Source organism: Hyla sarda, chromosome 3, assembly GCF_029499605.1.
Source record: "Hyla sarda isolate aHylSar1 chromosome 3, aHylSar1.hap1, whole genome shotgun sequence".
Lineage (NCBI taxonomy): Eukaryota > Metazoa > Chordata > Amphibia > Anura > Hylidae > Hyla > Hyla sarda.
Genome location: NC_079191.1, coordinates 56,862,463 through 56,889,925, shown reverse-complemented (window position 1 = coordinate 56,889,925; position 27,463 = coordinate 56,862,463). Strand labels below are relative to the sequence as shown.

Genomic DNA, 27,463 nt, shown 5'->3' with positions numbered 1-27,463 from the left:
CAGCAGCCAGAGAGGAGAGCCGTTGCTAGTGGATACGACCTGGTCACTACCGCCGCAGCAAGACCATCCCGCTTTGCGGCGGGCTCTGGTGAAAACCAGTAGTGGCTTAGAACCGGTCCACTAGCACGGTCCACGCCAATCCCTCTCTGGCACAGAGGATCCACTACCTGCCAGCCGGCATCGTGACAGTAGATCCGGCCATGGATCCCGCTGAAGTTCCTCTGCCAGTTGTCGCTGACCTCACCACGGTGGTCGCCCAGCAGTCACAACAGATAGCGCAACAAGGCCAACAGCTGTCTCAACTGACCGTTATGCTACAACAGTTACTACCACAGCTTCAGCAGTCATCTCCTCCGCCAGCTCCTGCACCTCCTCCGCAGCGAGTGGCCGCTCCTGGGATACGCTTATCCTTGCCGGATAAATTTGATGGGGACTCTAAGTTTTGCCGTGGCTTTCTTTCCCAATGTTCCCTGCATCTGGAGATGATGTCGGACCTGTTTCCCACTGAAAGGTCTAAGGTGGCTTTCGTAGTCAGCCTTCTGTCCGGAAAAGCCCTGTCATGGGCCACACCGCTCTGGGACCGCAATGACCCCGTCACTGCCTCTGTACACTCCTTCTTCTCGGAAATCCGAAGTGTCTTTGAGGAACCTGCCCGAGCCTCTTCTGCTGAGACTGCCCTGTTGAACCTGGTCCAGGGTAATTCTTCCGTTGGCGAGTATGCCGTACAATTCCGTACTCTTGCTTCAGAATTGTCCTGGAATAATGAGGCCCTCTGCGCGACCTTCAAAAAAGGCCTATCCAGCAACATTAAAGATGTTCTGGCCGCACGAGAAATTCCTGCTAATCTACATGAACTTATTCACCTAGCCACTCGCATTGACATGCGTTTTTCCGAAAGGCGTCAGGAACTCCGCCAAGATATGGACTCTGTTCGCACGAGGCGTTTCTTCTCCTCGGCTCCTCTCTCCTCTGGTCCCCTGCAATCTGTTCCTGTGCCTCCCGCCGTGGAGGCTATGCAGGTCGACCGGTCTCGCCTGACACCTCAAGAGAGGACACGACGCCGTATGGAGAACCTCTGCCTGTACTGTGCTAGTACCGAACACTTCCTGAGAGATTGTCCTATCCGTCCTCCCCGCCTGGAAAGACGTACGCTGACTCCGCACAAAGGAGAGACAGTCCTTGATGTCTACTCTGCTTCTCCACGTCTTACTGTGCCTGTGCGGATGTCTGCCTCTGCCTTCTCCTTCTCTACAGTGGCCTTCTTGGACTCTGGATCTGCAGGAAATTTTATTTTGGCCTCTCTCGTCAACAGGTTCAACATCCCGGTGACCAGTCTCGCCAGACCCCTCTACATCAATTGTGTAAATAATGAAAGATTGGACTGTACCATACGTTTCCGCACGGAGCCCCTTCTTATGAGCATCGGATCTCATCATGAGAGGATTGAACTTTTGGTCCTCCCCAATTGCACCTCGGAAATTCTCCTTGGACTTCCCTGGCTTCAACTTCATTCCCCTACCCTGGATTGGTCCACTGGGGAGATCAAGAGTTGGGGGTCCTCTTGTTCCAAGAACTGTCTAAAACCGGTTCCCAGTAACCCTTGCCGTAACTCTGTGGTTCCTCCAGTAACCGGTCTCCCTAAGGCCTATATGGACTTCGCGGATGTTTTCTGCAAAAAACAAGCTGAGACTCTACCTCCTCACAGGCCTTATGATTGCCCTATCGACCTCCTCCCGGGCACTACTCCACCCCGGGGCAGAATTTATCCTCTCTCTGCCCCAGAGACTCTTGCCATGTCCGAATACGTCCAGGAGAATCTAAAAAAGGGCTTTATCCGTAAATCCTCCTCTCCTGCCGGAGCCGGATTTTTCTTTGTGTCCAAAAAAGATGGCTCCCTACGTCCTTGCATTGACTACCGCGGTCTTAATAAAATCACGGTTAAGAACCGCTACCCCTTACCCCTCATCTCTGAACTCTTTGATCGCCTCCAAGGTGCCCACATCTTCACTAAATTGGACTTAAGAGGCGCCTATAACCTCATCCGCATCAGAGAGGGGGACGAGTGGAAAACGGCATTTAACACCAGTGATGGACACTTTGAGTATCTGGTCATGCCCTTTGGACTGTGCAACGCCCCTGCCGTCTTCCAAGACTTTGTCAATGAAATTTTTCGTGATCTGTTATACTCCTGTGTTGTTGTATATCTGGACGATATCCTAATTTTTTCTGCCAATCTAGAAGAACACCGCCAGCATGTCCGTATGGTTCTTCAGAGACTTCGTGACAACCAACTCTATGCCAAAATTGAGAAATGTCTGTTTGAATGCCAATCTCTTCCTTTTCTAGGATATTTGGTCTCTGGCCAGGGACTACAGATGGATCCAGACAAACTCTCTGCCGTCTTAGATTGGCCACGCCCCTCCGGACTCCGTGCTATCCAACGCTTTTTGGGGTTCGCCAATTATTACAGGCAATTTATTCCACATTTTTCTACCATTGTGGCTCCTATCGTGGCTTTAACCAAAAAAAATGCTGATCCCAAGTCCTGGCCTCCTCAAGCAGAAGACGCCTTTAAACGACTCAAGTCTGCCTTTTCTTCGGCTCCCGTCCTCTCCAGACCTGACCCTTCCAAACCCTTCCTATTGGAGGTTGATGCCTCCTCAGTGGGAGCTGGAGCTGTTCTTCTACAAAAAAATTCTTCCGGGCATGCTGTCACTTGTGGTTTTTTCTCTAGGACCTTCTCTCCAGCGGAGAGGAACTACTCCATCGGGGATCGAGAGCTTCTAGCCATTAAATTAGCACTTGTGGAATGGAGGCATCTGCTGGAGGGATCAAGTTCTCCTGTTATTATCTACACCGACCACAAGAACCTCTCCTACCTCCAGTCTGCCCAACGGCTGAATCCTCGCCAGGCCGGTGGTCTCTGTTCTTTGCCCGATTTAATTTTGAGATTCACTTTCGTCCTGCCGATAAGAACATTAGGGCCGATGCTCTCTCTCGTTCCTCGGATGCCTCAGAAGTTGAACTCTCTCCGCAACACATCATTCCACCTGACTGCCTGATCTCCACTTCTCCTGCCTCCATCAGGCAGACTCCTCCAGGAAAGACCTTTGTTTCTCCTCGCCAACGCCTCGGAATCCTCAAATGGGGTCACTCCTCCCATCTCGCAGGTCATGCGGGTATCAAGAAATCTGTGCAACTCATCTCCCGCTTCTATTGGTGGCCGACTCTGGAGACGGATGTTGTGGACTTTGTGCGAGCCTGCACTATCTGTGCCCGGGATAAGACTCCTCGCCAGAAGCCCGCTGGTTTTCTTCATCCTCTGCCTGTCCCCGAACAGCCTTGGTCTCTGATTGGTATGGATTTTATTACTGATTTACCCCCTTCCCGTGGCAACACTGTTATTTGGGTGGTCGTTGATCGATTCTCCAAAATGGCACATTTCATCCCTCTTCCTGGTCTTCCTTCTGCGCCTCAGTTGGCTAAACAATTTTTTGTACACATTTTTCGTCTTCACGGGTTGCCTACGCAGATTGTCTCGGATAGAGGCGTCCAATTCGTGTCTAAATTCTGGAGGGCTCTCTGTAAACAACTCAAGATTAAATTAAATTTTTCTTCTGCATATCATCCCCAGTCCAATGGACAAGTAGAAAGGATTAACCAGATCTTGGGTGATTATTTGCGACATTTTGTTTCCTCCCGCCAGGATGACTGGGCAGATCTCCTCCCATGGGCCGAATTCTCGTATAACTTCAGGGTCTCTGAGTCTTCCTCCAAATCCCCATTTTTCGTGGTGTACGGCCGTCACCCTCTTCCCCCCCTCCCTACTCCCTTGCCCTCTGGTCTGCCCGCTGTGGATGAAATTTCTCGTGACCTTTCCATCATATGGAGAGAGACCCAAAATTCTCTCTTACAGGCTTCATCACGCATGAAGAAGTTCGCGGATAAGAAAAGAAGAGCTCCCCCCGTTTTTTCCCCTGGAGACAAGGTATGGCTCTCCGCTAAATATGTCCGCTTCCGTGTCCCTAGCTACAAGTTGGGACCACGCTATCTTGGTCCTTTCAAAATTTTGTGTCAAATTAATCCTGTCTCTTATAAACTTCTTCTTCCTCCCTCTCTTCGTATCCCTAATGCCTTTCACGTCTCTCTTCTCAAACCACTCATCCTCAACCGTTTTTCTCCCAAATCTGTTCCTCCCACTCCTGTTTCCGGCTCCTCGGACATCTTCTCGGTCAAAGAAATTTTAGCTACCAAAAAGGTCAGAGGGAAAAATTTTTTTTTAGTGGACTGGGAGGGTTGTGGTCCTGAAGAGAGATCCTGGGAACCTGAGGACAACATCCTAGACAAAAGTCTGCTCCTCAGGTTCTCAGGCTCTAAGAAGAGGGGGAGACCCAAGGGGGGGGGTACTGTTACGCCGAGCGCTCCGGGTCCCCGCTCCTCCCCGGAGCGCTCGCTTCATTCTCCCCGCGGCAGCGCTCCGGTCACGTCCTCTGACCCGGGGCGCTGCGATTCCGCTGCCAGCCGGGATGCGATTCGCGATGCGGGTAGCGCCCGCTCGCGATGCGCACCCCGGCTCCCCTACCTGACTCGCTCTCCGTCTGTTCTGTCCCGGCGCGCGCGGCCCCGCTCCCTAGGGCGCGCGCGCGCCGGGTCTCTGCGATTTAAAGGGCCACTGCGCCGCTGATTGGCGCAGTGGTTCCAATTAGTGTGTTCACCTGTGCACTTCCCTATATCACCTCACTTCCCCTGCACTCCCTTGCCGGATCTTGTTGCCTTAGTGCCAGTGAAAGCGTTCCTTGTGTGTTCCTTGCCTGTGTTTCCAGACCTTCTGCCGTTGCCCCTGACTACGATCCTTGCTGCCTGCCCCGACCTTCTGCTACGTCCGACCTTGCTTTTGCCTACTCCCTTGTACCGCGCCTATCTTCAGCAGCCAGAGAGGAGAGCCGTTGCTAGTGGATACGACCTGGTCACTACCGCCGCAGCAAGACCATCCCGCTTTGCGGCGGGCTCTGGTGAAAACCAGTAGTGGCTTAGAACCGGTCCACTAGCACGGTCCACGCCAATCCCTCTCTGGCACAGAGGATCCACTACCTGCCAGCCGGCATCGTGACAATGGGCTTACAGATGAATAGATAAATACTTGAATAAAATGACATGCATAAGACATAGGTGGTAAAAAGAATTTTTTCATGTGATAAAAACAATTAAAAGTATGGTCCATAGATAGTTGGAATGCAATAATAGTTGTGCTGTCAGAAATGCAAAAATAGTTGTGCTGTCAGAAAAATTGGAGTTTGGGGTAAGTCCTTTTCATACCATTCTGATAGATCATTTTCTAACCCTTCACCCCCTGGAACTTCGCAAATATTTATATGTATGCAACATAAGCCACACAATCGGTATATATACATACATTTTCCAATTTTTCTGACAGCACAACTATTTTTGCATTTCTGACAGCACAACTATTTTTGCATTCCAACTATCTATGGACCATACTTTTAATTGTTTTTATCACATGAAAAAATTCTTTTTACCACCTATGTCTTATGCATGTTATTTTATTCAAGTATTTATCTACTCATCTGTAAGCCCATAGACCATCCATTGTGACACTGCTGATCTATTTACATGTATTTATTTATTTGTCTATCTGTATTTTATTTGCCTTCTATACCTGTTGGCGAGTTCTTAGACATGCATAGAGAAATATGGATTTATTGTTTCCAAAAAAATGTTTTTCTTTTTATACTATATATATTTTCTCTTTACATTATATATATTTTCTGTACCAGACCTAACACCGTCCATATGTTTTTGATCGAGATATATGTATACAATTAGGTTGAGATATACAGATATACCTTCTTTACTATTTTAGAATTGTTAAGTGGACCTGAGGAAGGCATCAGCAGATGCCGAAACGCGTTGTCCCAATACTTTCAATAAAAATCGTTATCCTGCACCGCCTGAGTTTCCCAGTAATTTCACCACTTGAGCAGCGCCTCCACTGTACCGGCTTTTTTCCACTATTTCTTCCCACATTTCATGGTATCATGGGATTGCAAAACCCAAAATGAGGCTAGAGATACCAAAGTGAGGCCTGGAACGCATCCAGAATGAGGCTTGGAATGCATCACATGACCCGAAGGCCCTGCGACACCATGGAAACAAGTAATTAACCATTTATATGCAGAAATAATACTATATACATTATTCTATGGACAAATTAGGAATCTATACACTATAATAGAGGCGACTAGGGGCGGACTGACTAACAGAGAGGGGACCCTGGCTACGGGGACCCATAGATAAATAAATAATGAAATGCGGTACTGGGACACCACACCCCCTTTGCACAAGACCCCATGCCCCCCTTCACACAAGACCCCTTGCCCCCCTTCACACAAGACCCCATGCCCCTCCTTCACAATACCCCATGCCCCTTTTGCACAACACCCCATGCCCCTTTTGCCCCCATGCCCCCCCCCTGCACAAGACCCCATTCTCTGTTTAAAATTAAAAAAACAACAACAATATTAGAAATAATATTTACTTTTCTTACCTTGTGAATCTGGTGCCCTGCATCTATAGCCGCAATGGCACCGTCCGCAGCATGTGTCAGAACTCCTTCAAGGCGCAGCCTGATGACGTCACATGAGGACATGACGTTGACCTCTGCGCACCTCCATCCTCTCCTGGACCCCCTCTAACTTCTCCAGGACCGCCTCCGCCATCCTTCAACCGCTCCTGGACCGATGTGAGCTGAGGGGAGGAGCGGTCGCACGTTTGCATGGGTTGCAAAATTCCACCTCACACCTGCACCTGTGAAGTCGCAAAATTCCACCTCACACCGCTTCTGATTTTTTTTTTTTTTTTTTTTATCTCCGCCCACCTCCAGGTAACCAGAGCAATGCATATCTTTGTCAGGCTGCATGTTTGACACCCATGCTGTAACACATTCTACAGAAGGTACAAAAATTCCCGTAAAAGGTTGGTTCAGCTGTGAAACGAAACAAATAATATATAGCGAGATAGAAGAAAATAGGGGAGAGCACACCTATTCAACCACTAACTATCCAGAACACTTAGGGGTGTGTATGCCGTGCAGCACAAGGATCCAGCAGCAAAATGACACCTGTGGGGGGCACACAATCAAGATATAGGATCAGAAAATCACACAATACAATAGCGATCGCATTCACTCACTGCTGGAACAGTGTCTAGGCGTCCGTCGGTTCGGGGTCTCGGGACAGCATACCGGGATGTGCCGGAGCACTCAGAGGCTACGCTGGTCATTTCATGCGACTATGCGCGCTTCTTCACGTGAAACCACCAGCATAGCCTCTGAGTGCTTCGGCACATCCCGGTATGCTGTCCCGAGACCCCGGACCGACGGACGCCTAGACACTGTTCCAGCGGTGAGTGCATGCTATCGCTCTTGTATTGTGTGATTAACAAATAATATACCTACTTAAATGTCCTTGTGGGATGTCCTATGTTGGTCAGACATCTAGAGCCATAAGGGGTAGATTGAATGAACACAAAAGTTCAATCCGGAATTATATGAAAAAGACGGCTACAACTAGTATTGAGGAAGTAAAAGAGAAATAAAAATATGGTGAAACCAGTGTAGCTAGGCACTTCAGTTAAAGAGGTCATCAGATTTGTGACCTATGGGGCTGGTATTAGAGGAGATTGAGGCGGCAGGACAAGAGGAGATAAAGAGGAGACTGTTGAGATGGGAAGTGTATTGGATACAGCGCATAAGTTCATTAGCTCCATACGGCATAAATGAAAACCATCATTTTAATGTTTTCTTATAGAGGTATTAGATATTGTTCATTTACAATGTTATACTGATGGTTTTATGTTGTTTTCAATTTCAGAACTAAGTTTTCACGAGAAGAGATCTATATATAACATGGTGGTGGTTGTGCACACAGCAGGTTAGAGAAATGTCACTGAACGGTCGGCTGGTGAGCTGTCCGGTTATCTGTCCGGAGGACAAGCAAATATTACGGCCAGGAATACGAGACCCTGGTTGGGGCATGTTCCAAAGATGCCTAATCTAAGGACTTCCTATACTTTGCACAGGGAGAATATCCATATATGCATTCTGATGATGGAAAGTTTTTGTAATAAGCAGATGAAGAATTTTAAATAAAGCATTTGGCATGTTCCGTCGCTAGTTCTGTTCTAAAATCAGCTGTCACCGGCAGTAACCAAATCCTATATGCCCGTTAGAAAATCCCATTATCGTCTATGAGATTTTTCTAATATGCGTTTTAATCCATTATAGTCCGTTATTGATAACAAACATTATTTTGTGAAGGAAGATAGTACGGAAGAAAATAGTTCATGAACTATTTTCTTCCGTACTATCTTCCGTCACAAACTAACGTCTGTTATCAATAACGGACTATAATGGATTAAAACGGATATTAGAAAAATCCCATAGACGATAATGGGTTTTTCTAATGGACGTATAGGATTTGGTTACTGCCGGTGACAGCTGATTTTAGAACGGAACTAGCGACGGAACTTGCTAAACGGAGTAATTTGCTTGTGTGAAAAGAGCCTAAGAACCATATGGTTCGAAACGCGTCAGCATTTCTGCAATGCTTTTATAATCACCTTATTATGGTTTTCATTTTTTTGCATTATTTTTAATTATGTGAAATACATTTTTGGTTTAAAGGGGTTGTGCGCTGCCCTGCAGTTCGGAGCTCCGCTCACAGCGTCCGGAAGTTCATTACTCCGAACGCTGTGTGCGGGCTTCCGTGTTCGCAGCCACCGGGCGTGACGTTACGCCCGGCCCATCGCGACGTCTCTCCCGCCCACTCGTGATGTCTCGCCCGCCCCCTTAAGGAAAGTCTATGGGAAGGGGGCGTGACCACTGTCACACCCCCTTCCCATAGACTTTGGTAGAGGGGGCGGGCGTGACATCACGAGGGGGCGGGCGAGACGTCACAAAGGGGCTGGGCCCTTTGTGACGTCTCGCCCGCCCCCTTGTGACGTCACGCCCGCCCCCTCTACCAAAGTCTATGGGAAGGGGGTGTGACAGTGGTCGCGCCCCCTTCCCATAGACTTTCCTTGAGGGGGCGGGCGAGACATCACGAGGAGGCGGGCGAGACATCACGAGGGGGCGGGAGAGACGTCGCGATGGGCCGGGGGTGACGTCACGCCAGGCGGCTGCGAACACGGAAGCCCGCACACAGCATTCGGAGTAGTGAACTTCCGGACGCTGTGAGCGGAGCTTCAAACTGCAGGACAGCGCACAACCCCTTTAATCGGTTATTTTTAGGAGCTGGAATCTACGTTTTTGGTCAAGGACCTGTTCAAACCAAGCATGCGATTTGGATCTTTGTTACGTGCTTCCTAAAGGACACTTGAAATTCTTCCATTCGAAGAATCTACAAGGCAGTGAGCTGGTCTTTCGCTGTTCACATTTTGTATATCTCCTAAACGTGTTACTCTCAGGCAGCGGAGATTGCTCGGGAGTTTTAAACATCCTGCCACAGGACCAACGTCATGGTAAAGTATAATTTAACTGTCTAACTGGCAGATGGCAGGGAGAGGCAACGGTGTGGGTGAGGAAGAGATTTATTCAGGGCTGAGAGAAGCGTGAGGAGAGGACATCAGCGCTTCCGCAGTGAGGGTGGGCAGCCTATTGCTGCTGGGGCTCCAGGAGGCTGGGAAAGCTGGGTAGTATGCAGTATGCGTGCCACTCAGCTTTCCCAATCTGTTTTTAGAGTGTTGCTTTTCTTCTCCCACAAGCTTTAGGTAGGAAGACCAGGGTACTCTGCCAGTTAGATGATATTTTTGGTGCAAGTCATGCCCAAAATAAAAAAAAAACTGTGCAGGTGCACGCGATTTAATGAATTTCCCCTTCCCCTTATACATATATATGTGGTAAGCTTGTGGGGGTATAGGGTATATGGGGTGTAGCTGTGCAGTGATGAAAGGGTGCTGGTTTAACCCTTAACTGACGTGACGCCAGGGTGGGGGCTCCTCAATATATACTTGTCCTATCGCCACCCGTCCCAAGAACGATAGGGAGGAATAAATGATTGTCCACAACCGGAGATTCAGAAAACTGTAGGAAACTTTACTGCAGATTTTATGCAGAGGTAACACAGGAACAGTCTTTACATATGTACAGTCTATGAGGATCCTGACAGTTGGTTGGGACCTTGTGAGTCTAAGCTCTGGAGATTGATTTACGCTGTTCCGCTGGATTTAGGGGATTGGTTTTAGGTCCAGCAGTCACGCAAGTTTTAGCGGAGATTTGATTTAGTAAGTTGCGGGATTGTTAGGCTTCAGGCCTCAGTTCTCTTGCAGAATTGTACAGAGTGATGCTTTCTCTAGAGATGATCAGGAACAAGAGAGCGCGGATTGGCTGGCAGCTCCCTTATATGGGCAGGGGCTGGCCTTGAGCTGATTGGTTCATCCCAACTGTCAGTCCTTTGCACAAAGGATTATGGTAGAACATGTGACTACCCACGTGACCTGGAAGGTCCTTTAACATACCATAACAGTAGAAACATTAGTCATGTGACCTAAGGTCCTGCAGACACTATATAGATCAATACATTACACTAATTATATACATGTAACACATAAAATTAAAGAACGAAGAGGTGACTAGGGATTATCTCAGCAAGCGGACCCCAACGCTACTATGGAACTCTGACTTTGGGGACCCAGCACACCAGGTACAGTACGAAATGCAGTATCGGGACACCACATAGACATCCAACAGAACGCAGATTTTTTTGGACAATGTTTGTTTCCCATAATTATTGCGCAAAATGAGCACTGCGTTGTGATTGGTTGCTAATGGTGACAAAGACCGTCTTTCTTTTAGAACAGCGTTCTATTAACCTGTGGCTTTCAAGTCCATGCTAAACTACAACTCCCAGCATGCCCGGACAGCCAAAGGCTGTCCGGGCATGCTGGGAGTTGTAGTTTGGCAGGAACTGTAAAAGCAACTGGATGGGGGGATAACTGTTTCCTAAAATGACAGCATTAGGCGTGTGTCTCCTGACTACCCCCGGGTGCCATTGGAGTGACAGCACAGCTGCTTCCTGCACCAACCAATCTCCCTGGCAACCTGTGACGCAGCCTCCGCGCGCCCGCCCACCATGCGACCCACACCTCCCTCACAGCGCATGCGCAAACCGAGGCACCGCCTCCTTTCAGCCAGAAAGTGGGCGGTTGTGTGCCGCACCGCGCATGCGCACTTCTACCCCTTGCTCATACCAGCGGCAGCAGTTAGCGGCGAGGAGGTGAAGAAGAAGACGAAGGGGAGCAGTGCTGCGGCTGAGCTGTAAGTTATTCCCCCCGGTTCCGTGCGCGCCTCACCGCTCTACCGTATCCCTCCGCCCTCAACCGCGTCATGTTTCCATCTGTGTCCCTCCGCTGCCTGGGATAAAGAGCCGAGAATGGCGAGGGCATCCTCTTCTGAGCGACCACTGCTCCACCCACACACATTGCTCAGAGCCTGCTCCCGGCATCCTGAGGGTTAATTGTGAGCACCCAACCATGTCCATAAGGTGGGCATCCCCCATAGTCGTGTGCAGCAGGGTGGTCGTGCTGAATGGGTGGGTGCCTGATGCCAGCCTTGCCACATACCACTGCCTGGACCAGCCTATAGCTGCTGCTATTATGGGGGCATTACTCTCATACGCCACATAGCTGAGGGTGTACTTATTATTGGGGCCCCAAAGAAAGATGACCTTAGGTCCCTATGCCCAGGCTTTGTGGTTTTCTGTGCCAGGGAAGACTGGGTGGTGGTGCCCACGGTTGTACCGGAGAGGTTGGTACCAATCGTTCCATAGCTATGCAGCTGTTCATCCTAAACTGGCCTCCAGAGCATGCTGGGAAACAGCTGTTTGTCAGAGCATGCTGGGAGTTGTAGTTTGGCAATAGCTGGCTGTCAGAGCATGATGGGAGTTGTAGTCTTGCAACAGCTTTCTGTTTAGGCATGACTGGAGTTGTAGTTTGGCAACAGATGGCTGTCGGAGCATACTGGGAGTTGTAGTTTGGCAACAGATGGCTGTCGGAGCATACTGGGGGTTGTAGTTTGGCAAGAGCTAGCTAGTTCTCAGGGCATGCTTTAGGCAGTGTTTCTCAACCAGGGTGCCCCCAGCTGTTGCAAAACCAGCCTTTGGCTGATCCGGGCATGCAGGGAGTTTTGGTTTACAACAGCTGGAGGCACCCTGGTTGGGAAACACTACCTTTTAGGCTAAATTTCCACTTGTTTTTTTTTTTCTGGCAGTTTTTGAGCCAAAGCCAGAAGTGTATTCAAAAGGAATAGGACATATAAAGGAAGGACTATACACTTCTCCTCCCTTATGGATCCACTTCTGACTTTAGCTCAAAAACTGCAGTGGCAGCATTCCAAAAACTGCCAGGAAAAAAAGTGGAAACTTGGCCTTAAAGGGGTAGTCCAGTGGTGAAAAACGTATCCCGTATCCTAAGGATAGGGTATAAGTTTGAGATTGCGGGGGGTCCGACTGCTGGGGCCCCCTGCGATCTCTCTGTACAGGGCCCCGTCTCTCCGCCCAGATAGCGGGTGTCGCCCCCCTCACGAAGCGGCGGCCGACACCCCCCCCCTCAATACATCTCAATGGCAGAGCCGGAGATTGCTGAAGGCAGCGCTTCGGCTCTGCCACAGAGTTGTATTGAGGGGGCGTGTCGGCGGCCTCTTCGTGCGGAGGTCGACACGCCCCCTTCCCGCGGGCTGTCGGGGCTCCGTACAGGAGATCGCAGGGGGCCCCAGCGGTCGGACCCCCCGCGATCTGCAACTTATCCCCTATCCTTAGGATAGGGGATAAGTTGCTCACCACTGAGTCACCACTGGACTACGCCTTTAAGGAGTAGTTTGGAACAACTGGCAAAAAACACACCTGGTTGTCGGGCATGATAGGAGTTGTGGCTGGGCAGCAGATGGCTGTTAGAGCATATTAGGAGTTGTAGTTTGGAAACAGCTGGTTGTTAGGGCATGCTGGGATTTGTAGTCTGTCAAGAGCTGGCTGTCAATTCAAGTGGGGAGTTGTAGTTTGGAACCAGCTGACGGTCAGAGCATGCTGGGAGTTGTAGTCTAAGAGTGGGTCGTCAAGTAACTTTGCCATAACAGGCTGTTGTAGCACCCTAGGAGTCGTAGTCTTGCTGTCGCGCCACACATTGGGGAACACTGAATTTCTATCATGCTGCAAAGTCCCTGAATATATATTTCTTTCATAAACTTTATTTAATGTAGAGTCACGACGAGCCCCATTAAAGGGGTACTCCAGTGGAAAACTTTATTTATTTTTTTTATCAATTGGTGCCAGAAAGTTAAACAGATTTGTAAATTACTTCTATAAAAAAAATCTTAATCCTTCCAGTACTTTTTAGGGGCTGTATACTACAGGATTTTTTTCCTGCTCTGGACAGTTCTTAAAATGGACAGCAGATGTCAGCAGAGAGCACTGTGGTCGTGACATCAGAGAAATCTAAAAAGAAAAGCATTTCCACTGTAGTATATAGCCCCTAAAAAGTCCTGGAAGGATTAAGATTTTTTTTTTAATAGAAGTAATTTACAAATCTGTTTAACTTTCTGGCACCAGATGATTTTTCTTTTTTAACAAAGTTTTCCATGGGAGTACCCCTTTAAGGAAGCTCAGTGCCAACCTACAGGGGCAGTATAATGTTTGAGGTGCCTGTACATCAGGAGCCTCCATAGGAGGAGCACAATAGTACATTGTTTCCCAACCAGGGTGCCTCCAGATGTTGCAAAACTACAACTCCCAGCATGCCCGGACAGCCTTTTGCTGTCCGGGCATGCTGGGAGTTGTAGTTTTGCAACATCTGGAGGCACCCTGGTTGGGAAACACTGACATAGTAGCTGCTGTACCCAGCTCTGCTGCACCATACCCCCCGCCTGTGTCATCTCTCCCGTCCCATCTGTCTTCTCCTCTCTTTCCTACATTGTGCAGGTCCTGGTCTGGTGTTTTAGTTATAACCTCAGGGCATGTGTTTAGTCCTATAGTAACATTCCCTGCAGTGACGGATCAGGCAAGACACCAAAAATGCAACTGTATTGCAGTAGTGTGGAACCTGTTCGCATGTAGCAAACTTGGGTAGGGGCCATGTCGCGGCGGGGGATCAGGGACACGTTGCCGCGGGCAATCGGATTACAGATTTTTACTTCCACCCCATTCGAGTCAATGAAGTCAACCTGCTACAAGTAGGTGCGCTGCCTGCATGCTGCACACCATGGGTCGATTTCCATATTTTGGTGGGGGGAAAAAAATCCAAAGCATGTTTAGGAGACCTGTTAAACCTAAGCCACGTATGTGATCCTGTAATCCACGATGTTCTGTGTGCGGGTCCTCAGCATTTACCCATAGGCTTATAGACCACTTCTGGGGTTATATGTAGTGTCCAGAATTAGAAAAAAAAATATACTGCTCCAGCGCCACTCTTATCCACAGGTTGTGTGTAGTACTGCAGCTCAGTCCTCTTTACCTCAACGGAGCTTGGCTGTAATACCAGACACAACCTGTGGGCAGGAGTGGTGCTGTTTTTATTGTGTTGTTTTATTTATTTATTTATTTATTTTTTGCAAGAAAGAAGCAGAGTTTTTCTAATTCTTAATCACCCCTTTAACATATGCAACTTCTGCCTGCAATGAAACTTCACGCGCTGGCCATCTATGTTGCATTTACTTGTTTGGTCCGCTATATGTATTTGGCCAGTGCCATTGCTTATACATATAGGCCCAATACCTTTGCCCATTTTACCCTATAGAACAGTGTCTTCCAACAAGTGCGCCCCCAGCTGTTGCCAAACTACAACTCCCAGCATGCCTTTGTCCATTTTTATCCAATAGAACAGTGTGTCCCAAGCAGAGTGCCTCCAGCTGTTGCAAAACTAAAACTCCCAGCATGCCTTTTGTCCATTTTTGCCCAATACAACAGTGTCTCCCAAGCAGTGTGCCCCCAGCTGTTGCAAAACTACAACTCCCAGCATGCCTTTGTCCATTTTTACCCAATAGAACAGTGTCTCCCAAGCAGTGTGCCTCCAGCTGTTGGAAAACTACAACTCCCAGCAAGCCTTTTGTCCATTTTTACCCAATAGAACAGTGTCTCCCAAGCAGTGTGCCTCCAGCTGTTGCAAAACTACAACTCCCAGCATGCCTTTTGTCCATTTTTACCCAATAGAACAGTGTTCCCCAACAAGTGTGCCTCCAGCTGTTGCAAAACTACAACTCCCAGCATGCCTTTGTCCATTTTTACCCAATAGAACAGTGTCTCCCAAGCAGTGTGCCTCCAGCTGTTGGAAAACTCCAACTCCCAGCAAGCCTTTTGTCCATTTTTACCCAATAGAACAGTGTTCCCCGACAAGTGTGACTCCGGCTGTTGCAAAACTACAACTCCCAGCATGCCCGGACAGCCAAAGGCTGTCACACTTGTTGGGGAACACTGCTATAGAATTTGAAGGCAACAAAGCTTGTGGCATCTATCATTCCCACAATTTTAGAACGTATCATAGACTGAATATGTGAAGAACCAATTGCATGAAATCCCATTCACACCCATTCAGTGGGGGCCGACTTATCGATTTGCACCTGTTGCAAGGAAAAAGAGCAGTTGCCCCTAGCAACCTATCAGAACAGCTATCGTTTTTCGATTGATTCTGGTTGTCACGGGCAACGTTTCTGGTTTTAATCTCCTGTTCCTTTGTGAGAAGTCAGTGATTTTCTTATTACTCTATGGTCCGTGCAATCTTGTGTTCAAATCATTAATATTAATCCTCTGCATTGATTTTTATTATTTTTTTGGCCTAACAAGAAGTACAAAAGGCTATAAATGTCTGGAACGATCAATACGTGTATTTTGTTAGTGAAGATGGCGTAGCGGCATCCGTCCTGGTACATGTAGTGCTTCCTTTTTAGGTTCGGGGCCTGTCGCATATTTGCTTTGCGGAGCCGGATAATGGCCGCAGTGGTGACAGCAGATGGTGGGAGGCTGGAGACCCTCCCCGATTATTCAGTCTTTAGCATTTGGAGTGGGTAAAGCATCCATTGTGTCAAGGGTCACATGCGGGCCGTTCCCTATTATTTGTGGATTAGTCGTATATGTGTGAACCGTGCGCTCCTGGTATTAACACTGATGCTTGTAGTGCATCTGCGTTGCTGAAAAGCGTAATTGTGTTATGTGGTATGGAAGGGGGGGTCTGTAATGAAATCTGCATCTGATTTGGGGATGATATTGACTCTTATGGAGTTTATCCTCTTGTCTGGAAGTGTCTTAAAATTCCTTTCAGTTGGTTTTGAAGCGGTCACCCATCTTTCCAGGCATCCTGAATGGGACGTATAGGTATGTCCCTGCTCCCTCTCTCTTATGGCCCTGCCTGTGTAACATTACATCCACACAAGCTGATTTCTTGTGGATTTTCCATGGCATATTTCTGAATTTTGCTACCACTGTTTTTAATAGGTCCATTGAAAATCCACAATAGTGGCAGATTTGTGGATTTTTTTCAGGCTCATTGGTAGCTGCGGATTTTCTGCAGCAAATACCCGTGTGAATGTACCCTGTGTTCACTTGTCAGAAAAAAATCTGTAGACTGGTCTGTTCACACACAGTGGGTGTTCCGTGGATGATTTTCTGCAGCACAATTTCTGCAATGGAAAATCCGCAGCAGATTACACTGACCCTAAGCGCTTGTTCACACTGTTACCTGTGGATTTTGCTACCATTGACTTCAATGGGTCAGCAGAAAATCCGCAATAGAGACAGATTTGCAGATCTTCCTTCGGACCCATTGAAGTCAATGGTGGCAAAATCCGCTGCGGAGATTCCGCAGGTAATCCGCCCGTGTGATTATGCCCTAAGGCTATGTTCAGACGGCGCAATTTCCGAGCGGGATTCCGCAGGAATATTGATTTTAATAGGATCCCGATGCACTGTGGACATGGCAGAATTTTCGGTGTTTGCAGAAAGAATAGACATGCCCATTCTTTCTGCGGGTTCCGCTCAGAAATGCACCGCAGTCCCAGTGCCCGCCGGAACATTCAGATGTGCGTAATGTCCGCCCATGTTTTCCTGTGGAGATTCCGCACAGAATCAACTGTGTGAACATAGCCTAATAGGATCTGCTGTGGATAATCCAGTGGCTTCCTAAGTAGGAAGCACCCTTGTAACCCTCCGTGCACATACCCAAAATCTGAGTTATACCCTTGGACTTCTTCTGCAGATTTGGGCGACGTTTTGGATCTGGGTTTAGCTCCGATCAGGGGCTCTAATCCTTGTACAGGCTGCAAGATGTAGACAGGAAGCGACCTATCCATAACAGGGCTGTGGAGTCGGTAGATAAATATTCCAACTCCGCAGTTTTTTGTACTAACGACTCAGACTCCTCTGTATCAATATGCGAATGTATTTATAAACACTTACAGTTGAATCCAAGAAGCTGTTCCACCAAGTTCTTCTAAGCTCTTCTAGCAGAGAGAGGTAGTTGGTCAGAAGCTGCTGCCTTCTCCTTTTTGTCTGCTGATCAGCTGCTGAAGAAAGGGCAGTGGGAGGATCCAGGAAGGGGTATTTATTATAAAACATGATTTCCCTAGTGGAATCCCATAGTCATGTTTAAAGTTTAAGCTAACAATCGGAGTTTACAAGTTTTTATAGCCTTAGCTGAATGGCAGCAGTTTTTCCAATGGTTTACAGCTTCAGTCTTGAACTATTGACCCTCTAGTCTCTAGTCCTGCAAAAAATATATTTACTTAATCCCTTATCAGTGAGAGGGTAGGTTACCCATGGGTTCCCTGTAGCAGCAGAACACAACACTATGGAAAGTATAAGTATTGTCACTCCTAATTGTGCGTTGCGTGCCATATAGTGAAGCACATGAAAAGCATGCTTCTTCACGGTCACTTAACGTGTTCGTTTTGCGGTTACGTGAGGCACTGCATTCATTGGTCTTTATTCTTACAGTAGAGAAGTCATTAATTATAACTTTTTGTGAATTGGGACATTTAAACTTTTATTTATTTTTTTTTATTCCAATTTAAATTTAGTAGGAGTCAGTCGGTGCATTGTTTGCCGACTCCAGGTACCCCAAATTTTGTCCGACTCCACAGCCCTGATCCATAATGTGGATTTTAAATTTACGTTCCATTTAAAATAAAATAAATTAAAGGGGTACTCCGCTGTTCCATCGTTTGGAACAAACTGTTCCGAATGCTGGAGTCGGCGCTGGGGAATCGTGATGGCATAGCCCGGCCCCCTCATGACGTCGCACCCCACCCCCTTAATGCAAGTCTATGGGAGTTGCCACACCCCCTCCCATACCCCCTCCCGTAGACTTGAATTGAGGGGGCGGGGGCGATGTCATGTGGGGCGGGGCTATGCAGTCACGGGCGGGGTTATGACATCACGAGCTCCCGGCGCCGACTCCAGTGATCGGAACAGTTTGTCCAAAACAAAACAGATAAAAACCATGCTCTGAATTTGGATTGTGAGCCCCAATGGGAGTGATTTGAAGCTCTGGTACAGCACTGCGGAATATGTTGGCGATATATAAGTAAATAGAATATTATAAAAGCCGCAATCACCTTCACAGTGTCGTCTGAGGTGCGGATTCATGTCAGTATGTCCCTTGATGGAGACAAGGGGGGGAGATTTATCAAGACCCGTGTAGATGAAGAGTGGTGCAGTTGCCCATAGCAACCAATCAAATTGCTGCTTTTTTTCAGAGGCCTTTTTAAAAATTAAAGTGCTCGAATTGGTTGCTATGGGTAACTGCCCCACTCTTCCTCTGCACAGGTTTTGATGAATCTTCCCTAAGGTGTCTGGTAGCGGCTTACTCCCCTCTTCCTATTGAAATAATAAAATTGTGGCCAAAACTTCATGTTCATGGTGCGTTATGAGAAGGTAGTAAAGGCGAATTTTCTAAAGTGTATGACCGCTATTTGTAAGCGGTGGAAATGTTTAAAATTTTAGTTTTTTCGCACTGGTTTGTGAAACTTTTTTTTTTTTTTTCTTCTCCTTTTATGCATTTTACCTCTTGATGATTTTCTGGCAGGGGTGAGTCCTGATCATACATAAATTATGCTGCCGCCCCCTCTGCTCCCCCTCTGCTCCCATCCAAATAGTTGTACATCTGTCGGTGCAGGAAAACATTATGTCAGCTGTCTGGGGCTGGGATCGCGTCTCTTCTACTGAATAATCAATTCGCTCTGGACACTGGATGAGGCGTTTTTTATCCCCTTTGTCTTCCACGCTTCAGAATTTTGTTCACAATTTTTCATTAAAATTTTTTTTTTTCACCCAAAAGGATCAATTTTAATTTTCAAGTTCAATGGAGAATGTGACCAATAGGATCATTGTCATTTACTGGCCGCCCTTCTGTCTGTTTAGGTAAGATCAGTGTTTCCCAAGAAGAGTGCCTCCAGCAGTTTCAAAACTACAACTCTCAGCATGCCTGAACAACAACTACATGTTGATCAACAGCTATTCCTCCCCATATATTTGCACTCTTGGCTTGGCTGAGCGTGCATGTGTCTAAGATGTATAGGACAGCTTATTGCCCCCACTTATATTTAGTTTAGACATATCACAGATTTTATTGTTGAGGTGGTTGTGGGTGTAGACCCCAGACAATTTCTTGACCAAATAAAAGGGGGCAATCACACCCAACTACTATCGATAGTGAACATTGATAGATTCAAAACTTCTGGGGTATATGGTTGCGTGTAAATTGGACATGCTGAATGTCTGGGGTATCTACAGTGGGGCAAAAAAGTATTGTCAGCCACCAGTTGTGCAAGTTCTCCCACTTAAAAAGATGAGACCTGCAATTTTCATCATGGGTATACCTCAACTATGAGAGACATAATGAGATAAAAAAAAATCCATAAAATTACATTGTCTGATTATTAAAGAATTTATTTGCAAATTACGGTGCAAAAGGAGTATTTACCACCTACAACGAAGCTAAATTTCTGGCTCTCACAGACCTGTAACTTCAAGAGTCTCCTCTGTCCCCCACTCGTTACCTGTATTAATGGCACCTGTTTGAACATTGTCAGTATTAAAGAGCTGTCGAAGGACACCAGAAACAAAATTGTAGACCTGCATCAGACTGGGAAGACTGAATTTGCAATAGGCAAGCGGCTTTGTGTGAAGAAATAAACTGTGGGAGCATTTATTAGGAAATGGAAGACATGCAAGACCACTGATAATCTCTCTCGATCTGGGGCTCCACACAAGATCTCACCCCGTGGTGTCAAAATGATCGCAAAAGTGGTGAGGAAAAATCCCAGAACCACATGGGGATCTAGTGAATGACCTGCAGAGAGCTGGGACCAAAGTAACAAAGGCTACCATCAGTAACACACTACACACTCAAATCATGCAGTGCCAGATGTGTCCCCCTGCTTAAGCCAGTACCTGTCCAGGCCAGTCTGAAGTTTGCGAAAGAGTATTTGGATGATCCTGAAGAGGATTGGGAGAATGTCGTATGGTCAGAAGAAACCAAAGTAGAATATTTTTTTGGGGTAAAAACTAGTGTTTGGAGGAGTAAGAATCCTGGTTTGCATCGAAAGAACACCATACCTACTGTGAAGCATGTGGGTGGAGACATCATGCTTTGGGGCTGTTTTTCTGCTAAGGGACCAGGATGACTGATCTGTGTAAAGGAATGAATGAATGAGGACATGTATTGTGAGATTTTGAGTGAAAATCTCCTTCCATCAGTAAGGGCATTGAAGATGAAACGTGGCTGGGTCTCTCAGTATGACAATGATCCCAAACACACCACCAGGGCAACGAAGGAGCAGCTTTTTAAGAAGCATTTCAAGGTCCTGGAGTGGCCTAGCCAGTCTCCAGACCTCAACCCCTTAGAAAACCTTTTGGAGGGAGTTGAAAGTCTGTGTTGCCCAGCGACAGCCCCAAAACATCACTGCTCTGGAGGAGATCTGCATGGAGGAATGGGCCAAAATACCAGCAACAGTGTGTGAAAACCTTGTGAAGACTTACAGAAAACGTCTGGCAGTTATGGATACAGCCAAGTAAAGTACCACTTAGAATGCCTTAACAGATCCGGTTGTTTTCAATAAACTTCCATGTTGCACCTAAAGTATCAGAAATAGTGGCTTTCTCTCTCTCTCTCCTCAGAAATCTTTGGCGTTCCCAACCTTCCAGTACAGCCTCCTCTCCCGCACATTGCGTTACCTCCTTCACTGTTCTTCTTGCTGATCTCCCAGCTTCTATTACCTGAGCAGCGTCCCCCAGACTCCATCCCCACAATGTACAGGTTTAGTGTTCTGTATTGTGTCATTCAAGGCTGGCATGCTCTCTGGCTCCGTAGCGTGATGCCGTACAGACCTATAATCAGCCGACACCTGTATGACACGTACAATTACATGAATATCACTGTACACAGCCTATTAAGGCCGTGACGCCATGCTTGGATTGCTGTTGGGTTGGCAGTTTGCATTTTTCTGGCTGCTCTCTTTACTAGTTCCTATACCAATAAATCCCCCCCCCCCCCCCCTGCCCCCAAGGGTTATATGTATTATAAGTGCAGATCTTTGCATGGTGCAAAACCTGCTGAGCATGTATGTGGTCTTCCCAGTTGCTGTGCACGTCACTTTATACGTTTCTGCAAATGACTGGAAACCCCTGGATAGTGCAAAAGGGTAAAAATAAATAAATAAATAAAAATCACACATATGGCAGCTGCTCACTGGGGTACATTTGTGTAAAAATTATTTGATGAATACCAAGGCTTGCCTTCATGGGGGTCACATGGTTCATAGGCTCGGTGTAGTGTAATTGTGACTGTTCAAAACTTATCCCCTATCCACAGGATAGGGGGGATAAGTAGCTAATCGCAAGGGGTCCGACCGCTGGGATTTTATAGCATAGTATTATACGTAAACCATTTATATAGCAAAGTAACAGTAAATTTAGAAAATAAACTAAACGGGTTAGCTGAAGGCTTTATAGAGCTGTATCAGCTACTTATCCCCTATTCTGTGGATAGGGGATATGTTTGTTTTTGCCGGATTTCTCCTTTCAGACCCAGTACAGTATGCCATGATATTCAATGGTATTCAAGCTTTTTAAAAAGACATCTGACAACCTTTTGCATGTTCTCAGCCTTTAGCATGCTGGGAGTTGTAGTTATGCAACTTTACAGTAAGAACGTATTGCCTTTTTACCATAATGCGTGCAGAACTACAACTCCCAGCATGCCCGGACAGCTTTTGGCTGTCCGGGCATGCTGAGAATTGTAGTTTTGCAACAACTCAAGGCACCCTGGTTGGGAAACACTGACTTAGGCTGCTTTCACACTATAAAATGAATGCGTTTTAAAGATCCGTTTGATGTTCCGTTTTGAAAACCCTGAAGATCAGCCATTAAAGGGGTACTCCGCCCCTAGACATCTTATCCCCTATCCAAAGGATAGGGGATAAGATGTTAGATCACCGCGGTCCCGCTGCTGGGGACCCCGGGGATCGCTGCTGCCGCACCCCGCTATCATTACTGCGCAGAGCGAGATCGCTCTGCACGTAATGACGGGCAATACAGGGGCCGGAGCATCGTTACGTCACGGCTCCGCCCCTCGTGACGTCACAGCCCGCCCCGTCAATACAAGTCTATGGGAAGGGGGCGTGGCGGTTGTCACGCCTCCTGCCATAGACTTGCATTAAGGGGACGGGCCGGCATGTCATGAGGGGCGGAGCCATGATGTCACTCTGCTCCGGCCCCTCTATCGCCCGTCATTATGCACAGAGCGAACTCGCTCTGTGCAGTAATGATGGCGGGGTGCCGCAACGGCGATCCCCGGGGTCCCCAGCAGCGGGGCCGCGACGATCTGACATCTTATCCCCTATCCTTCGGATAGGGGATAAGATGCCAGGGGCGGAGTACCCCTTTAAACGTCCGTTAGAAAATCCCATTATAGTCTATGGGATTTTTACATTATCCGTTTTAATCCGTTATTAATAATGGACGTTATTTTGTGACTGGGGAATGAACGGAAGAAATAGTGCATACACCATTTCTCCCGTTGCTATCTCCCGCCACAAAATAACGTCCGTTATTAATAACGGATTAAAACTGATAATGAAAAAATCCCATAGACTATAATGGGATTTTCTAACGGACGTTTAATGGCCGATCTTCAGGGTTTTCTTAACGGAACATCAAACGGATCTTTAAAACGGATGAATTTTATAGTGTGAAAGCATCCTTAAAAGAAATGTTTGACTTTTTGGAGGAAGGTTTCATAAATCTGTCACTTTGTTGTGACTTCTTGCTGTTTTTCATGTGTTCTTCTTTTACATACAACCTATACTTAGGCTGCATTCACATTACGATTGCAGCCTACGGCTACCGGGTCCGGCTGGGATTTTTGAAACCGGGCTCACTTGTATCCTAGCCAGACCAGTGCAGCTTCTCATTCACTTAAATGGGTCGACTGGAGTCGGATAGTGAATCCAGTCGACTCATTTAATTTTTTTCCCCGTGTCCGCTCACAAAACCGGATACGGGGCAAAAATGAGTCGGCTCATTCAATGAATGGGATGCGGGCTTGATCCGGTGACCGTAATAACAAACCGTGGTGTGAATGCACCCTAACCTAATACTTCTCTCAGCTGAGTTTTTGTATCAGTGTTTCCAGCCGGCTTATACATGAATGTGTTTCAGTAAACTATTGGAAGGGGGGGGAGAGAACTATGCAGTCTGTCTATTAAGCAAATCTTTCGAATGTTTCCATTTGATGAGAAGTTAAGATACATTACAGCAGAAAACCTCCATTCCTCATCCAGACCACAGTGGGGCTTCAGGGATGTGGGAATTGGATCACCCGACACATGCAGTTCCGGGCGCCGCGCAGTTGAATTAGTCCGGCATTTAGCCCTGCTTCGGGCAAGCAGTGCTAAATGCCAGAAGAATTCACATATGATGGGGAAAGACTGTCTTGCCCCGACACTAAACAGCTATACACTGCAGCTGTATGCAGCAGCCTATAGCGAGCCTTCCTAGCAGAGGTGCGCTCGATGAGTGACATAATCGCCTGTGCCGCGCAGGATGACTGGACGCTGACGTCCTGCGCGGCGTGTTCGATGATGTCACTGCGTGCATCTCCGGCAGGTAGTCTCCGCAGGGAACAGGGAGATGTAAGTAACAGTGAGTTACTTACTCAAACTTGGCTACTTACTACATAAGGGAGGACCTGCCTACCACTAGGGGCTAACCAATCTGCTTAGGGCAATGCTTCCCAACCATGGTGCCTCCAGCTGTTGCAAAACTCTCAGCATGCTGGTTGAAACTTAGGGGGTATAATTGTTTTAAATGGGAGCCCTACCTGCCAGAGGTCATATCTATCTGGTGGCCTTTCTACCTACTGGGAAGCCCCACCTAATCATCAGGTAGGGCTTTCCAGTAGGTAGACAGGCCCTCAGATAGATATGAAACCCCATCAGTGATGGGGTTTCATATCTATCTGGGGCCTGTGTACCTACAGGGGAACCCTACCTGATGGGGGTCATATTTGTCTTGGGGCCTGTGTACATATTGGGGAGCCCTACCTGGTGGTGGTCATATCTATCTGGGGGCCTCTCTACTGAAGAGCCCTACCTGATGTGGGTCATATCTATCTGCAGACCTGTCTACATATGGGGGAGCTCTACCTAATGGGGGACATATCTTTCTTGGGCTCTGCCTACTGGGGGAGCCCACTCTTCCTACCAACTGGGGGGGGGGGCGGGACATATCTATCTGGGGCATTATTTACTTACTAGGGGAGCCCTACCTGCCTACCTACCTGATGAGGGGACGCACCTACCTGATAAAGGGACTAGAGATGAGCGAACTTACAATGATTCAATTCGTCACAAACTTCTCGGCTCGGCGGTATCTGACTTTTTAGCCTGCATAAATTAGTTCAGCTTTCACATGCTCCGGTGGGCTGGAAAAGGTGGAAACAGTCCTAGGAGAAGTTGGTGACAAATGAATCCCTGTAAGTTCTCTCATCTCTAAAAGGGACATGCCTTCCTGAAGGGGCGGGTCTGGGCTACCTACTTAATGGGGCGGACTTACTTATCAGGGGCCCTATCTGCCTATTAAGTTTCTATTAATAAAGATCTTATTTACATATTATTTTGGTTGAAATTATTTTATGTACCAGGATAAGTGGATTGTCATGAGGGACGAGTACATTGTGCTCCGTTTTTTTTAGTCCCTCGAACAAGTAGTTAGAGCTGGGCGCTGTGACCAAATATGTGTATCACAGTATTCTTGTAACTTATGGCTACTCCACAGTATATAATGGTATTCTCTCCCCCCCCCCCCCCCTCCAATTATCAGCGCTGCACTGTCCCCATCGGGGTACTAATCGCATGTCTCCCTTCCTGGGGACGGGAACATCGGCCGGTGATAGGTTGAGCGCACTGTCATGTAAGAAGCCGTCCGGCTTCTTAAATGACAGTGCGCTCAACCTATCACCAGCTGAGGCGGAACATTGCTGCGGTCGGCGATAGGCTGACGTCTCACAGACGTTCCTGTCCCCAGTAAGCAGGTCCGGACCAACGGGGGGGGGGGGGGGGGGGGACGTAGGAAGGTGCGTTAAAGTTTATTTTGTTTATCTTTTGCAGCCCGGGCGTAGGGATACAGCGTACAGTACAGAGTTCCAGCGCCTGCGGGCCGCAACATACAGAGGGGACGAGGAGGGCAGCGCTTGCGGGTCACATAAGATTAGTTCCCCGATGTGGGGACAGCACGGAGCTGGGTTGATAATTCATTCATTCCCGAGGGGGAGGGGCCCAACCGGTATTGTGGTATGGGAAAAATTCATATCATGCAGGACAAAAATGTTGGTATTCTGTATGAACCGATATACCGCCCAGCACTACAGGTATTTTTTTTTTTTTTAATTTCCACACCCCTGCGGTTGTAGTACTGTAACATGAAGAGCGAAGCTTTTGACTCTTCTCTCTTCTATACTGGGCTTTATGTGTCTCGGCAGCTCATCTTCTACACAGGATATTGGATGCTTTTGTGTGCAGACACATGGCTGTAAGGTACGATCCAATCCAGACAAAGGAAAGGTCACGTAATGGTGAGAGTTTCCCCGTCTCCTGTCATCGTTCCTTTGTTCTGATCCCTCGCTCACCAGGTGTATACGCCGCTCTTCTGTGTGTATGTCAGCTTTGCCTCCAGATCTACAGCCATAAAGAATTCAATGCGGTTTCTAAAAGCTCGGAGAGAATACTGCGGTCAATAGTTCTGAAATGAACTGACTTGTCTATGAAGAAGATAGGGGCGCTCCCTAGTGCAATAGGTCACTTAAACCCTTAAGGACTCGGGCGTACCTGTACGCCCTGAGCCTGGTCTCGGTGTTTAAAACGGGGTCAAAGTTGACCGCCACGTCTGAAAGTGAAAGTAAACGCTTCCCGGCAGCTCAGTCGGGCTGATCGGAACATCGCGATTTTATCGTGATGTCCCGATCAGCTGGGACGCAGGCGGAGGTCTCCTTACCTGTCTCCGCGGCGTCCGATCGGGGTTTGATTGCTCCAAGCCTGAGCTACAGGCTTGAGCAATCGAGCCCCTATCTCGCTGATCCGTGCAGAGCTATGGCTTTGCAGGGATCAGCATAAGAGATCAGTGTGTACAGTGTTATAGGTCCCTATGGGAGCTATAACACTGCAAAAAAAAGTGAAAAAAAAAGTTAACAAAGGACATTTAACCCCTCCCCTAATAAAAGTTTGAATCGCCCCCCTTTTCCCATAAAAAAAAAAAACCTGTGTAAATAAAAATAAACATATATGGTATCGCAGCGTGCGGTAATGTCTGAACTATAAAAATATATTGTTAATTAAATTGCACGGTCAATGGCGTACGCGCAAAAAAATTCCAAACTCCAAAATAGTGTATTTTTGGTCACTTTTTATATCATGTAAAAATGAATAAAAAGCGATCAAAAAGTCCGATCAATACAAAAATGGTACCGATAAAAACTTCAGAACACGGCGCAAAAAATGAGTCCTCATACCGGCCCCTACGCAGAAAAATATAAAGTTATAGGGGTTAGAATATGAGAATTTTTTAACATATACATTTTCCTGCATGTAGTTATGATTTTTTCCAGAAGTACGACAATATCCAACCTACATAAGTAGGGTATCATTTTAATCGTATGGACCTACAGAATAAAGATAAGGTGTTATTTTTACCGAAAAATGTACTGCGTAGAAACGGAAGCCCCCAAAAGTTACAAAATGAAATTTTTTCTTCAATTTTGTCGCACAATTAATTTTTTTTCCGTTTCGCTGTGGATTTTTGGGTAAAATGACAAATGTCACTGCAAAGTAGAATTGGTGGCGTAAAAAATAAGCACTCATATGGAATTTTATGTGCAAAATTTAAAGCGTTATGATTTTTAGAAGGTGATGAGGAAA

General features: G+C 47.2%; 1 protein-coding gene across 6 annotated transcripts in view; it reads left to right on the top strand.

Moving 5' to 3' along the window:
- Positions 1–10,588: 10,588 nt before the first annotated feature.
- Positions 10,589–27,463, top strand: part of CYRIA (CYFIP related Rac1 interactor A) — a 105,072-nt gene continuing 88,197 nt past the window's right edge. Inside the window, exon 1 of one of the 6 annotated variants that reach the window (XM_056564237.1) lies at positions 10,589–10,718. The gene's annotated coding sequence lies outside the window, so the exon portion shown is untranslated. Of the gene's footprint in view, positions 10,719–11,163; positions 11,333–11,411; positions 11,559–27,463 lie in introns of those variants that run through there. The other 5 variants (XM_056564232.1, XM_056564234.1, XM_056564228.1 and 2 more) reach the window with 5 other exon arrangements.